We start from the raw sequence: 15,821 nt of genomic DNA, 5'->3' as shown, positions 1-15,821 counted from the left end.
TACTTTCTATTGCCAAAGTTAATTTTACCATTCATTTTTGCAGGACCTTAGTTTTGCTTATCTATTAAATACTGGAAAATGTTGTCTCAGACATTTACTAGCTAGGTGATCCTGGGCAAATGACTTATCTCTTCTTGACCTCATCGCTAAAATGAGAGGATCAGACTCAGTTACCTCTAAGGTCCCTTGCAGTTCTAAATCTATGATCCTCTCATCTTCACAAAGCTCCTATAAAATAAGTAGTGCCAATTTTTGTTTCTGTTTTACAAATAAGAAAACAGATTCAGAGATGCCAAATGAGTTGTCTATGGTCGTACTTGGAACACTTTCAGAGTTTCTGTTTTTCCTGCTAAACCAAAAAAAAATTGTTAAAGAAAGTCTCAGATGAGTAATAGTGAATCCTAAGGAGTTAGTACCAAAGAAAAGAACAGATTGCAGATTTAACAGAAGTTATTTGAATTGTTCTGTGACATGAATTAAATATGCAACCTTGCTATTACACTTAAAGTCTGAATTTTTTAATTTGTATATTTTTCTGAATATTTTTTGAAGATGCTCCCTCTACCTTTTGAGAAAAAAAGCATAAACAATATATTAATTCATTTACTTCTAACCTTCCCTGAGAGCGTATTGCATATTTTGTAGTATTTAATAGTAATGTTATTTTTCATGTTTTAATTTCTTGCTAGTCAATGAATTTTAAAATTTGGTGATGATAGATTTCTTGGAATAGTGCCATAAATATATTTTTCTTACATCTTAACTCATTATATACTTTTCCTCTGGTTTGGAGCAGAATCAGGAATGACACATCTTCCCCTTTGATTAAATACCAGATAATTTTCACATAAATTTTCATGTAAAACAAACTTGAAAATGTGAAAAGCCACATTTTTAAGTGAGGGAATGGCAATTATAAACATAATAGATTTGTTCTTTTAGCAATATTGTTGAATCTTATGATCATCAAATTAGAACTGGAAGGTATGGTAGAGGTCCTCTGGTACATCTATTTATGAGACTCCTGAGGGTACTCTCTCCTTCTTGAAATTACTTTTAATTGAGTTGTATATTCTTTTATTTACTTACTTTTTGTTTACTTACTTGTATCCATCTTGTATCTCTCCAGTATAATGTTACTTTTTTGAGGGCAGTTTCATTTTTATCTTTGTATCATCTATGCCTACCACAGCAGCTGGCACAAATTAGGTGTTTAATAATTGTTTGTTCAGAGGACCATGTGATCATAGGTCTAGCATGGAAAGAGATCTAAAAGACTACATAATCCCACCTCTTCTGTGTGGCATGGCTCTGCTCCGCTCTTCCCCTGGTACAACAGATCCTTCCTGGTGACCCTCCAAGCTGTCTTTGGCCAGAAAATGATCTCACCCCATCCTTTTGTGTGTTCTGTTCCTCCAGGAATTGTACTATGGCATTATCTGAAGGGATTTGGGGGAGTTCTCCAAGAAGTCACTGCCTTTTCTATGCCATCTTGACTCTGCCCCCAACCATTAAGTATCAGAGGCTGAATTTCAATCCCACTTCTTCATATGGAGGTTAAGTGACATTTTTGAGATAGCTTAAAATAACCCAGGTTGTTCTTATCCAGTCTTTTTTCAGTCATGTCTGACTCTGTGATCCCATTTGGGTTTTCTTGGCAAAGATACCAGAGTGGTTTGCCATTTCCTTTACCAGTTTACTTCATGGATGAGGAAACTGAAGCAAATAACGTTAAGTCATTTGCCGAGGGTCACACAGCTAGTAAGTGTCTGAGGCCAGATTGGAAACCAGGAAAAAATTCTTCCTTAACTCCTGACCCATACTTTATCCACAGCATCACCTAGCTGCACCTATTTGTCAAAGGGACAGATTTAAGCCCAAACTGATTTCAATTGAATGCCTATATTTTGTGGAAAAGTGAAATTAGTTTAGGAGAGGTGAACTGACTAGAACCAACCAAATAAAGTACCACAAATTCCATATGTTTATCCATATGGATCAGTATCATTCTCTCCATAAAAAAACAACTGTAGTTATTTTGGTTTGATGATAAGGTGAAATTGGCTCATGCAAAAAGATGATTGTTCTTAGCAGAAATACCAGATCATCTGTGGATATAAGACAACTGAGCTACTAAACACATTCAAATTGCAATAACATTCATCACTAGCTGTTACATGTCAGGTTCTAGTCCTAGCTATCCCATTGTTGAATCTATAAAACAAGGAGTTTGAATTATATGACCTCTACTGGTTCTTCCATTTCTAAAATCTATTACCTGGGATTATAAGCCTATATATGACTCCCTATATCTAAGCATAATATCTGTTTCAGATTATATTTTTGTGTACATCAAGCATATGAGAGGTGCTGCATATATGCTTATATGTATCAAGTGCCACAAGGTCCTGTTCCTTGTTTGTCTGTGTTCAACATTTTTACCAATATCCACGATGAAGGCATAGCCAGCATATGCATCAGAGTTTTTTATAATCAGTCAATAATTTATAAGCTTACTTTAAGAACCTACTATGTGGCAGCAGCTGTGGTAAGCCTTGGGGACACAAAGAAAAGCAAAGGATAGTCCCTGCCCTCATGGAGTTCATCATTTAATGGGTGAGATGATGTGTTAATATGTACAAACCAGCAATATACAGCATAAAAAGGAAATAGTTAACAGAGGGAAGGCACTAGAATTAAGGGGAACCCAGAAAGGCTTCTTCTAGATGGTAGAATTTTATCTGGGGAGCTATAACACACACATGAAGAGGGAGAGCATTCCAGGCACATGGGACAGATAGAGAGAATACCAGGAGTTAAGAAATAGCAAGTCTTAATTGGGGAAGAGCAAGGAGACAAGTATTACTGGATTGAAAAATATGTGGAGGTATGTTAGGTATAAAAATACTGAAAAGGAAGTTGAATAGGTCATAAAGGTTCTTGAATTCCACATGGAATATTTTGTATATTGGAGGTAATAGGAAGCAAATGACGTTTGTTGAGTAGGCATATAAGACTTGATTGGACCTGCTTTTTAGGAAAATCACTATAGTAGCTGAATGAAGTAGGGGCTTGAGAGGGGGGAGACTTATGGCAGACTAGCCAAACAGAAGGCTAATAAAAAACTCCAGGAATGGGGAGGTAAAAGCCTCAACCAGGGTGGTGGCACTATCAGAGGAGAGAATGGGGCACATTTAGAGATGTTACAAAGGTAGAATGCATAAGCTTTTGCAACAGATTGGATATGGGGGGAGAGATTATGAGGAATTAAACATGACAACTATGTTGTAAACCTGGAGGACTGGGAGGATAGTGGCATTCTCAACAGTAATAGGGAAGTTTGGAAATGGGAGAAAGGAGAAAGATAATGAGTTCAATTTGGGCATGTTGATTTTAAGATGTCTCCTGGACACACAGGTTGAGATATCTGTAGATACTTGCAGATGTAAGACTAGAGGTAAGCAAAGAAACAGGTTTGACTAAGTAGATTTGAGAATCATTAGCAGAGATGATAATTAAACCTAAGGGAACCGATGAGATTCCCCAAGTAGTACATAAGAAAAAATATACCAGGACAAAACTATATGGGACACCCACATCTGGGGGACATGAGCTAGGTGAATATCCACCAAAGGATACTGAGGAGTGATCTGATAGGTAGGACTTTAACCAGGAGAAAGTACTGTTCAGAAAATCTGGAAAGAGAGTATCAAGAAAAGAATGATCAACAGAATCGAAGGCTATAGAGAAGTCAAGAAGGATGAGGATTTAGAAAATGCCATTGGATTTGTTTATTAAAAGATAATTGGTAACTTTGGAGAGAGAATTGTTGGTGGAATGATTAGGTTGGAAGGCAGGTTGTGAAGACCTAAGAATTAATGTAAATAAGAGGAAGTAGGGGTATTTATCATAGGCACCCGTGTTGAAGAATTTAGCAACAAAAAGCAGAAGAAATATAGGATAATAATTTGTGGATATGGAAGGATCATCAGGGTTTTTTTGGAGAATGGAGAGGCATAGGCATGTTTGTAGGTGGGTAAGGAGCAAGTAGCAGGGGAATATTGAAGGTAAGTGAGAGAATGGAGATGATAGAAGGACAATCTGCTTGGAAAGATGAGATGAGATGAAATCACTATTGCAGGAAGATGGGTTTGGTTTAGCAAAAAGTGGGTCTTTTCTTGTGAGACTGGGGTAGAAGAGATGGTGGCAGAAGATATCTGAGTAATATGACAGGATGACTAAAGAAAAATCTTAGCATATTTGCTAACATGTTGGATGAATATTTGTTTAGTTGTCTTGAATTATAGAATTAGGGTTCAAATACTTCTCAACAGGCTAGAATAATACACTGTATATAAGTATCTTTTAATTTCATGCAGCAGTTACTATCTGCAGTGATCTTTGAGCCCAAGAATATGAAATCTGACATTTCTTCCATTTCTTCTCCTATTTTCCAGGGAATGATGAGACCAATTGCCAAGATCTTAGATGTTTTTAATGTTAAATTTCAAAACAGCTTTTCAACTCTCCTCTTTCACCCTCATTAAGAGGCTTCTTAATTCTTCTTTACTTTCTGCCATCAGAGTGGTATTGTCTGCATACCTGAAATTGTTGTTATTCCTCCCAGCACCCTTAATTGTGGCTTTTGATGTGCCCAGACTGGTATTTCTCATGATGAGCTCTGTATGAGTTATATAAATAAAAAGACAATACACAGCCTTGTCTTTTCCCAATCCTAAACCAAACAGTTGTTCCTTGTTTGGTTCTGTTTCTTCTTAATCTGCATACTGGTTCCTCAGGAAACAAGATGATCTTTTACTCCCTTCTCATTCAGGACTTGACACATTTTGTTGTGATCCACACAGTCAAAGGCTTTAGTGTAGTCAATGAAGCAGAATTAGATTTTTTCCTGGAGCTACTTTGCTTTTTCCATAATCCAGTGAATGCTGGCAATTTGGTCTCCAGTTTCTCTTCCTCTGAAAACCAACCTGCTCTTCTGGTAATTCTAGGTTTAAATATTGATGAAACCTACATTGCAAAATCTTAAGCATAACCTTGTGTGTGTGAAATGAGTACAATTGTTTGATACTTTTAATATCCCTTGGCATTGGCCTTCTTTAGGATTGGAATATAAATTGACCTTTTCCAATCTGGTGATCATTGTTGAGTTTTTTTTTTCTTCAAATGTATTGGCATATTATTGAGTGCAGCACTTCAACAGCATCATCTTTTAGAACTTTAAATAGCTCAGCTGGAATTCCCATCACCTTCACTAGCCTTATTGCAAACAGTGATTTCTAAGGCCTACTTGACTTCATTCTCCAGGATATCTGGTTCTAAATCAGTAATGACATCATCATGGTTATCAGGGATATTATGAACTTTCTCATATAGTTCTTTTGTGTATTCTTGCCACCTCTTATTGATCTCTTCTCCTTCCGTAAAGTCCCTACCATTTTTGTCTTTTGCCATGCCCATTTTTGCAAGAAATGTTCTTCTGATATCTCTCATTTTCTTGAAGAGATCTCTTGTATTTCTGAATCTGTTGTTTCCTTCTATTTCTTTGCATTGCTCATTTAAGAAAATGTTATCTTTCCTTGCTATATACACAAAAAATCCTTTAACTTGACCTATATGTGTGTGTGTGTATTTATATAGGTAGCTGTGCATATACATATATTTATACAAAAATACATATGTACATATATAGTATGTGCATATATGCAGAGAGAATATATATAAATTTTTATACACTATATATGGGTCAAGTGAAGGGTTTTTATATATAAATGCACAGAAAGGTATATGACATATGCATATGTAAAGGTTTATATACACATATGCATACACATATAAAGGTAATGTTCTATACACACATGTGTATATACATAAATATGTATAATATATGTATGTGTGTATATGTATATACATATCAGTCTTTTCCCACCACTGACTGAAAATATTGTGAATACATGGTGTTTTCACTTCCACATCAAGATTTGATTCTCTTCTCAGTCTCCTCTTATATCTTTGGCAATGTGGCTCTAAACCTCATCTGTCATCTGAAACTGCTCTTTCCAAAGTTAGCAATGATCTCTCAATCACCAAACTTGATGGACTTTTCTTAGTCTTTATCCTGTCTGACCCCTCTGATATATGTCACACACATATACATAATATAATGTGTGAGTATATACATATGTACATACATATAGATATATTTGTTCATACATGCATATAGCCATTTGGTTCAAGTTTTGTTTTGTTTTGCTTTATTTTGTTTTGGTTTTAAGGACAGAAGAGACTTGAATGTAGGCAGCAGGGAAGAAACCAGTATAAAGAGTGATATTGAAAATTAGAGAGCTCAAGGTTTGATAGTAGGCATAATGTGGGCAGATGGTGGGTGCTGATGAAAATGAGAGATCCTAGGTTCAAAAGTATTTGAATAGCAATTGTCCTTGGAAAGGAAGAGTCAGCTCTTTAGTAGAGACTAGAGTCTAGAAGGAGATAGTGGAGCATGATACCAAGAGGTCAAGGAGAATGGTGTTGATATTCTCTGTTATTAACTAAGAAGATGGGAGTGGTGGTTCAGTGGGGGAATCTAGTTGTTTGTTTGTTTGTTGCTCCCTGTCTTGCCACAGGTGAGTTGCAATATTGGGCAAAGTTGTGTAGAGAAGCACCTGTGAGTAGTAAGGATAAGGGGAAACAAGTACCCCGGTCTAGGAACTGGGATCAATAAAACACAAGTTCCACTGGAAAAGGAACAAAATAGAGAACCTGAATGGCTAAAGACAGTCCTGAGATTTTGGTAGAAATAAGGTACTAGGTGTGAAACCTTCTGACTCCTACATCAGAGGACTGGAAACCAGGAAAAGGCATATAAAGAAGTAGTGGTAGCAGCAGAGATCCCCAGAGAATAGTAAAGTTGCCCTTCTCCTAAAGGGGTGTGGCTCTTTGGCAGTCCTACTATTGGAAGGGTGCTATTAGCACATTAAGGTCATCTTGGGAATAGCCAACACACTAGATATGCATATATATGTGTGTGTGTGTCTGTATGCTTTATATGTGATATGCATTGAGTAATTGCATTTGAGATGAAAAATTAAATAACATAACCACCTATATGGGACTTATGTGGGTTATATTTGGGCATCTGGTATCTTTAATTTCATAACTGGATTAGAAACCAAGAAAATATGAGCAATCAATTCCAGCATGTTTCCTGTACTGTTTGTTTCTTTAAACAATTTCTTGTGGTATACTCCTTTATCTGCCAAATAAGAAAATAGGTTTGCAACATAATTTCAAAGTAATTCATATAGTCACCAAGTTCTCAAGGACAGTGGAAATAATTTTATGTTGAAAAGCAGTGAAAATAGAAAGGCAGTGAAAAATAGAACAGACAAACCAATGGACTTGACATTAATAGCTGGGATCTAAATCCTATGATCTACATTTACTGGTGCTATGACATCCTGTAAGTCATTTAACCATGTCAAGCCTCAGTCTTCTCCACAGCTGTGATTGTCTTCTTTGAGATTACCTTCCAAAGCATATATACACATATATATATATACATATATGTACATATCTATATACATATATATGTTTGTGAATATGCATGTATATAGTCATTGAACATTTGTGTATATCCATATATGTATACATATCTAGAAGGAGGAGGAAGAGGAGGAAAAAAAGCAGAAGCAGAAAAAAGAAAAGAAGGAAGAAAAAGGTGATTATGGTGATGATCTTAAAGGCAAGGGCTACAATAGGCCCTTCCTAACATAGACTAGGAGCTCTTGAAGTAACCCCAAAATAAGTTTCTATCCTTAATAATAGTTTCATGATTCTGGATACCAGACTCCTGTAACCTTGAGACTATTCTTTTCTTTACTTGCATACCAGTGGCTGTATTATCACCAAACTAACATTTAAAGCTAGTCGGAACAGAAGGAGTCTGTGACAAGGGTTCTAGTACTAGCTCTGATATTTGATATGTTGCCATGTGGTTTTTCTGGGTGGAGCCAAGATGGCGGAGGAAAGACATTAAATGCACAGAGCTCCTGACACAATTACCCCCAAAACAGCAATAAAACAACCTCTGGAGCAGCAAAATCCACAAAAAGGTGGTCTGATATCATTTTCCAGCCAAAGACAGATTAAAAGGGGCTATGCTGGGATGTGAGAAAAGTGCAATCCCACGATCACACCTTATATTGAATTGCTTGATTTCATAGTGAGGGAGGAGGAAAAATTTAGAACACAGAATTAGCTCAAATACCTTAACATCATCAGAATAGGCTCAAGGAGTGAATAATATGCACACCCAATTGGAAGGAGTAATCTATTTAACCCTACAGGAAAGTAAGAGGGGAAGAAGATAAGGAGGGAAGGGAGAAAGAAAGGAGGGAAGAGCAGCGGAGGGGTCAGTCAGAAGTAAAACACTTTTGAGGAGTAAGAGGGTACAAGAAGATAGAAAATAGAATAAATATCATGGGAAGGGAATAGATAGAGGGAAATAGTTATGATGATTGACCATAATGGCAAAACATATGGTACCTACTCTGCTGGGCTATTGTGAAGAAAATTCTTTGTCAAGTTTAAGGTACTATTTAAAGGTATAATGAACAAGATGCTATCAGGAAAACCTGGAAAGACCTACATGAACTGAAGCAGAGTGAAATGAGATGATCTGCTGGGAAGCATGTGGTTATTCTCAGCAAGGCAATCATCCAATATAACTCTGATGGACTTATGAAAATTGCAATCTATCTATAGAGAAAGAACTGATGGTATCTGAAAACAGATTGAAACACATTTTTTTGACAATTCCTTAATCTGAAGTTTTATTTTTATGTTTTCTCTCACAACCTAGCTAATATTGAGATGTTTTCCATGACTACTCATGTATAACTTATATTGAATTGCTTGAGTTCTCAGGGTGGAGGGTGGAAAGGGATGGAGGATGAGAAGTTGGAACACAAAGTTTTAAAAAATTGGTGTCAAAATTTGCTTTTACATGTAATTTGGAAAATAAAATTCCAAATAGGAAAAATATAAAGCTAGTCAGAATGATATTTTTTCTCTAGATCTGTTATATCTGGATTACATTTCCCATGCTGACTCATCTGTTCATTATCACTAACTCCTATTATAAATTTAGAACTGGAAGGGCATCATAGTTCACCTCATTCAATGGCCTTATTTTACAATGGGAAAACTGAGATAGAGAGATGTAAAGATTTGCCTGTGGTCACACAGGCATTAAGGGACATAGCACAGACTCAATTCAAGGTCTTCTAACTCTAGATCCATTATTTCATCTACTATACCATGTTGCTTTCCTCTATCCTTTCATGTAAGAGAAAGAATCTGCCTCTATTTGGTATTGTAGATGTCATATCCCTGCTTTTATTCATTTATCACTTTCCCATCTACACAAATTTTTGCCAAGCAATTCCTTTCATGAGGCAAGAATTAGGTAGAGAAAGATAGAAAGAGAGGCTAGCAGCAAAGACAGTGAGTTATCAATCTAGACTCTGTTAACAATTCTCCTTGGGCTTTGGCACACACTCATCAGAACGTCTAGATGAAGGTAAGGAAGCTATGTAAGTGAAGTGGCTAAACTGACCCATGAATAGAATGTAAGACCCCACATTAGGAAAATATGACTTCAACTTCTGGTTTAGACTCTTATTGGCTTTATGATCCTGGATGAATCACTTAACCAACCTCAGCCTCAATTTCAAGAACAATGAAGCTCAGAAGGGAAGGAGGATTTAAATGAGTTCGGGTTTTGACATAATGAAATTGAAGATATCTACTTTGAAATGTCAAATAGGCAGCTCGATATGTGAGACTGGAGATTAGGAGAAGAACAGAGGGCTAGATTGATAGATCTGAGAATCATCAGAATAGAGATGATAATTGAGTCCATGGGAATTGATGAAATCATATGTGAAGTAGAATAAAAACAGAAGAGGAGAGGTTTCAGGAAGAGCCCTGGAGGATGTCCACTATCAGTGAGAGTGATCTTGATGCAGATCCAGCAAAGGAGACTGATAAAGAAACAGGTAAAAGGAAAACCAGGATAGTGTCACAGAAACCCAGAGACAAGAAAGTAGAAAGGAGAAGAGGGTGATCAATATTGTCAAAGGTTTCAGAAACATCCAGAAGTGTGAGGCTTGAGAAAAATTCATAAGATTTGACAATTAAGTGAGGTAGCTAGGTGGCACAGGGGCAACTAGGTGGTACAGTGGATAAAGCACTTGCCCTGGATTCAGGAGGACCTGAATTCAAATACGTCTGTGGAAAATTGAAACTTACTAGTTGTATGACCTAGGGCAAGTTACAACCCCCATTGCCACACACACACACATATACACAAACACACACAAACACCCAAAAACCAAAAACAAACAAAAGAGATCATTGGGAACTTTGGAGAGGGAAATTTTAGCTGAAGGATGAGGTTGGAAGCCAGACTATAGACAGTTAAAAGAAGGGTAAGAGAAAAGGTATTGATAATATGTTACAAATATAAATATAATATACATGATGTAATAAATATATAAATGTGTAATATTATATTAAATATATAATATATTCATGCATAAATTGTTACATTTATTCCTATAAAATTCATTGTGAGAGTCTACTCAATGTTCAATCTTGTTGAGATATTTTTTGATCCTACCTCAATCATCCCACATGTTAGCTTTCATTTCCAGATTCCTTCCATCTAAAAATTTGACAAGCATGCCTTCTCTGTCATCATTAATGTCACAGATAATAAATCTGACCAAACACAGACCCAATGACAAATCCCTGAGGTATTATTCTAAAAGTCTCCCTTAAGATGGGCAATAACCCATGAATGATCATTACAAGCTATTCAACCATTTCCTAATCCAATAAATTGACTGTCAGCTAGCCTATATATCTTCACCTTATACACAAAGCTAGCCTGAAATAATTGTTAAATACACCATTGAAACCTATATATACCCTCCCTTCATCATTCCCCTGATCTACCAGTAACCCTCTGAGGTAAGTTTGATGTAACCTATTCTTGATCAAAACCTTCGGTCCATTTTGAATGCTATTCCCTTTGCAAAAGTTTGCAGATCTTTCATTGGATAATGTTCAAAGTTTGCAGAATTCATCCAGATTCCCCCCCCCCCCAAAAAATAGGGACATTTGGCCTTTTTTCTATCCTGAAGTAACTCTCATTCTCAGCAATCTTTCATAAATCACTGACAGCAGTTTGACAATGACATATTTCAACTCTTTCAGTTAATTTGCATTATTCAGATTTATGAGCCAGATTAAACTATATGTTTAGCATTATGACTATCATGAAGAAAGATAAAGATTAGAAAAGTTACATCGGAGCCAAAGTTAATTTTTTTAAAAAGAATTTCTCAAATTTTCTCACATCTACCCTCCCATGTCAAACATCAATGCTATGTGCTACAGGATATAAAGCCATAAAAGGCTTAGTGAGTATTATGACTATGCCTAGTGAGTATTGTGACTATAATAATAATATGTATACATACATATACATATATTTATGTAAGTACAAATATACATATTACTGTTTTTCAGTCTCTTCCTTCATGCTCCATCTATCCTACACACATCAAATTAAACTTATTGATCAGTTCCTTTAGGCCAAGACATGATAGCAAGAGCTCAAAGGATTTCAGTCAAAAATTGGATAGTGAAGCTCCTATTTCCCACAGAGGGTTGGGTTTGGGGTGCCACAGAGCACCCAAAAAGTTGCATTATTCTACATAGGCTATTTAAACATTACCACCATTGCTTCTGACAATAATGAAAGGTATAAAGGTTTCCCCAGAAAAGTCAAACAAAATGATTGCTAAGTTTCATAGGAATCTAAAATGGCAACTGCAGAGTAGTAGCTTATATGCTACTCCTTTCTAATCAAGTATAGACGTTATGGGTCCATGTGTTTTGACTAAGCCCATCATAGTTAACGGGCATGTGGTTGACAGTATTGTTGACTCAAATAACTGCCAAAGCATCTTCTGAGTAGTGTCATGGCCTTTAACAATGAATATTCTCTTAATAGAAATATAGTGTCAAAATTTTGCTGTCAAAATTTGCTCACTTGTTCATAAATAATACTACTTACCACTTCAAAAAGTAAAATAGGTATGTTCCATCTTCTGTCCATAAATTTGCAAGAATAGGTAGACACATAAGAAGGCTTAAGTTATAAAATATTGAAAGGGAAAGGAATTGTTGGATTGGGGAGAAATCAAGTTATTGATGAGTATAAAAGTTCATAACTCCTAGACTTCTTATAAAATGAGTTTAATTATCACTAATTCATCCTTATCACTATATGAGAATAATCCATAGGTCTCAATATCTATTCATTATTTCAGAAGCGGTTGCATTTCCCCCTTTATAATTGTTTTGTTTGTAATTCTGATTCTGTTAAATATTATGTACAAAAAATTAAAAGGGTAAAATTTTTAATAATGTAAAGGCAAATTTTGGTACTAGAACTAAATCTTAAAGCGCTTTTACAAAGTAGCATTAGTTTTGAACATAAAGCTGATTTGAAATCAGCTCCTCCAAATCAGATTTCATATGTAAGTTAATACACTATGATTACATTCGTGTTCTCTTGGGCTATAGTTGAAACTGATCCAAAATTGCAGTTTTCACAGAATCTCAGAGCTACATTAGAATCTCAGTGGTATTCTAATTTAAATCATACATCAGAAAAAAAAGTCCCTCTATGACATCTAGAAAGACTTATAGTGAAGGGGAATTTGCTATCACATTAGGCATCTCATTTTATTTTTCCGTCTTTTCCTACTCTTTGTGACATAATTTGTGGTTTTCTTGGCAGATACTGGAGTGATTTGCTATGTGCTTATCCAGCTCATTTTACAGATGAGGAAACTGAGGCAAATATCGTTAAGTGACTTGCCCAGAGTCACACAGCTAGTAATTGTCTGAGGCCAGATTTGAATTCAGGGAGTCTCCCTGAATCTGGGCCAAGCACTCTATTCACTGTGCCACCCAGCTGTCCTCATTATACTTTTTAGAGATGTCTAATTGTTAGAAAGTTATTTTCCCCCTTCATATTGTGGGAAAATCTGCCTTTCAGTGGCTTCTGTCTATTGCTCCTAGATCTGCCCTTTGAAATAAAAAATGCATTGGATAACAGAATCAGGATCAAAAAGATGTCAACAGACTAGAATGATGGACCGAATTTAATAAGATGACATTTAACAGGGATAAAGAGAAATCCCTATGTGTGATTCAAAGAATCAACTTTACAAATAAGGGATGGAAGAGATTATTTCATTCTTTATACCTCTATCCCTAGTGCCTGGCACTGTGCCTGGCATATAATAGGTACTTAAATATTTGCAGATTGATTAAAAATGTACTTGCATAAGAGTTTTTGTAAAAAAAAATGGGTATATTAGTGTCGTAAAAATTCAATGTAAAATGACAATGTGACATACAAGTCAAAAGAAAGAAAGAAAAGAAGAAAGAAAGGAAAAGAAAATGATAAAAAAAGAAAGTAATTTTACTACAATAACAGAAACAGAGTTTTCAGAGAAAGGAAAACGACAGTTCTCATCACTCCCTATCTGATATATATTCTATTTGATTATGAGCACCAGATTTAATTAAGAAATAAATTACCTTAAAGGCTTCCAGAAGACAGTAACCAGAGTGGCAAATGTACTCAAAATAATGCAGTACCAAAAAAAATGTTGAAGGAATCAGGAATGTTTAGTCTAAAAAAAGAAAATATCTAGGAGAACACATGAATGTTGCCTGCAAATATTTAAATGGTCCTCATGTGGAGGAAGAATTAAATTAGATTTGTTCTATTTGGTTTCATCTTATTAGATTTTGCCTCTCATTATAGTCTATGGAAATCTGTCTTCAGAAAAAATCCTGATTTATCTAATGTATTTGTTATTCTTCCCAATTTTTGTTGCATTGATAAATTTAATAACTTAGCCAGCTATGCCTTCATCAAATTTATTGATATAGATATTGAACAGAAAAGGGTAAAGAGTGTTCTGTTCAACTAAAAACCTTTCCCCATATTGTTTTCAGTCATTAATAACCACACTCTGGGGCCAGCCATCCAATTATTAATCCACCTAAAAGTAATATCATCTGTCTCACTTCTCTTCATTGTGGCCACAAGAGCTCCATAGACAAGTGGTTGATAAGGTAAATGTCATGCCTTACTGTCCAGCTTGTCTTCTGATTATGTAGTTCATAAATCAATTAACATTTATTAAGTACCTAGTATGTTCCAGGGACTAAAATAAACACTGTATACAAAAAAGAGGCAAAAACAGTCCAGGCCCTCAAAAATCTTACAATCTAATTGGACATATCCATTTATTTAATTCATCATCATTTTCTCCCTGATCAGGCTGTCTGAAATATACTTCCAACAAAGTGTTGCTTCATTTTGCTTGCCATTGATTCTTTCACATATGTTTTCCATATTTTAGATTTCTTCTCCAGGACAGTATATTTTTAATACATAGTGTTTTTCTTGCACCACTATTATCCAATTTTTTTTGTTTGTTTTTTTGCAGGACAATGAGGGTTAAGTGACTTGCCCAGGGTCACATAGCTACTTAAGTGTCAAGTGTCTGAGGCTGGACTTGAACTCAGGTCCTCCTGAATCCAAGGACAGTGCTTTATCCACTGCGCCACCTAGCTACCCTACCCAATATTTTTGATACAATATACCTTTGCCTGTGAGCATTTTCTACCTGATATGTAATATTGGATTCCATGCCATATGAGAATCAGTTGAAGAAAGTGGGATTGGAAAGGGAAGCCCTGGAGGGACAGATGACTATAAATATTGGAAGGCCTGTGATGTGAAAGAGAGATTAAGCTTGACCTGCTTATCCCCAGGATGCAGAATGGCATAGTTGGAAGAACCCTCTATTTCCATTCAAAGAACCTCAGAATGAATCCTAGCTTTGCTAGTTAGTACTGGTGTGACCTTGGCCACTTATGTTTTCTGGGTTTTGATTTCTTCATCTATAAAATTAAGGGTCTGGGGCAGCTAGGTGGTGCAGTGGATAAAGCACTGGCCTTGGATTCAGGAGGACCTGAGTTCAAATCTGACCTCAGACACTTGACACTTACTAGCTGTGTAACTCTGGGCAAGTCACTTAACCCCAACTGCCTCACCAAAAAAATAAATAAATAAAAATTAAGGTTTTGCAATGTATCGCCACCAAGATCCATTCCAGTCCTAAATCAAAAATCCTTCAAGAATACAGCTAGCAAATTTGTAACTATGGCCAAGGGACTATAAAACTATGCATACTCTTCAACCTAGCAAAATTGGGGCAATGCCCATCAATTGAGGAATGGCTGAAGAAATTGTGGGATGAAATTAGGATGGAACACTATTGTGCTATAAGAAATGATGCTCAGGATGCTATCAGAAGGACTTATGAAAAATACAGTCCATCTACAAAGAAAGAACTGATGGTATCTGAATACAGATTGAAGTAGAAATTTTTTTGTTAGTTCTTTCTAAAGTTTTTTTGTCTGTTTTCTTTCACAACCTGACTAATGTGGAAATGTTTTTCATGACTGCACATGTATAATTTATATTGAATTGCTTAAATTATTAAGAGGTGTGGGAGAGAGGGAGGAAGAGAATTTGGAACACAAAGTCTTGAAAATCTATGTGAAAATTTGTTTATACATGTAACGGAGAAAATTCTAAATAAATAAATAAAATCAAAAATAAAAACCGGTGACCAAAAAAA

At 35.8% G+C, this 15,821-nt stretch overlaps 1 protein-coding gene across 5 annotated transcripts in view; it reads left to right on the top strand.

The window, feature by feature from the left end:
• PLPPR5 (phospholipid phosphatase related 5) overlaps positions 1 to 15,821 on the top strand; it is a 181,335-nt gene that overhangs the window by 110,226 nt on the left and 55,288 nt on the right. The gene's annotated exons all lie outside the window — the stretch shown is intronic.

This window comes from Dromiciops gliroides, chromosome 4, assembly GCF_019393635.1.
Source record: "Dromiciops gliroides isolate mDroGli1 chromosome 4, mDroGli1.pri, whole genome shotgun sequence".
NCBI lineage: Eukaryota > Metazoa > Chordata > Mammalia > Microbiotheria > Microbiotheriidae > Dromiciops > Dromiciops gliroides.
The sequence above is the reverse complement of the archived record's forward strand: the minus strand, read 5'-3'. Positions and strand labels throughout refer to the sequence as shown.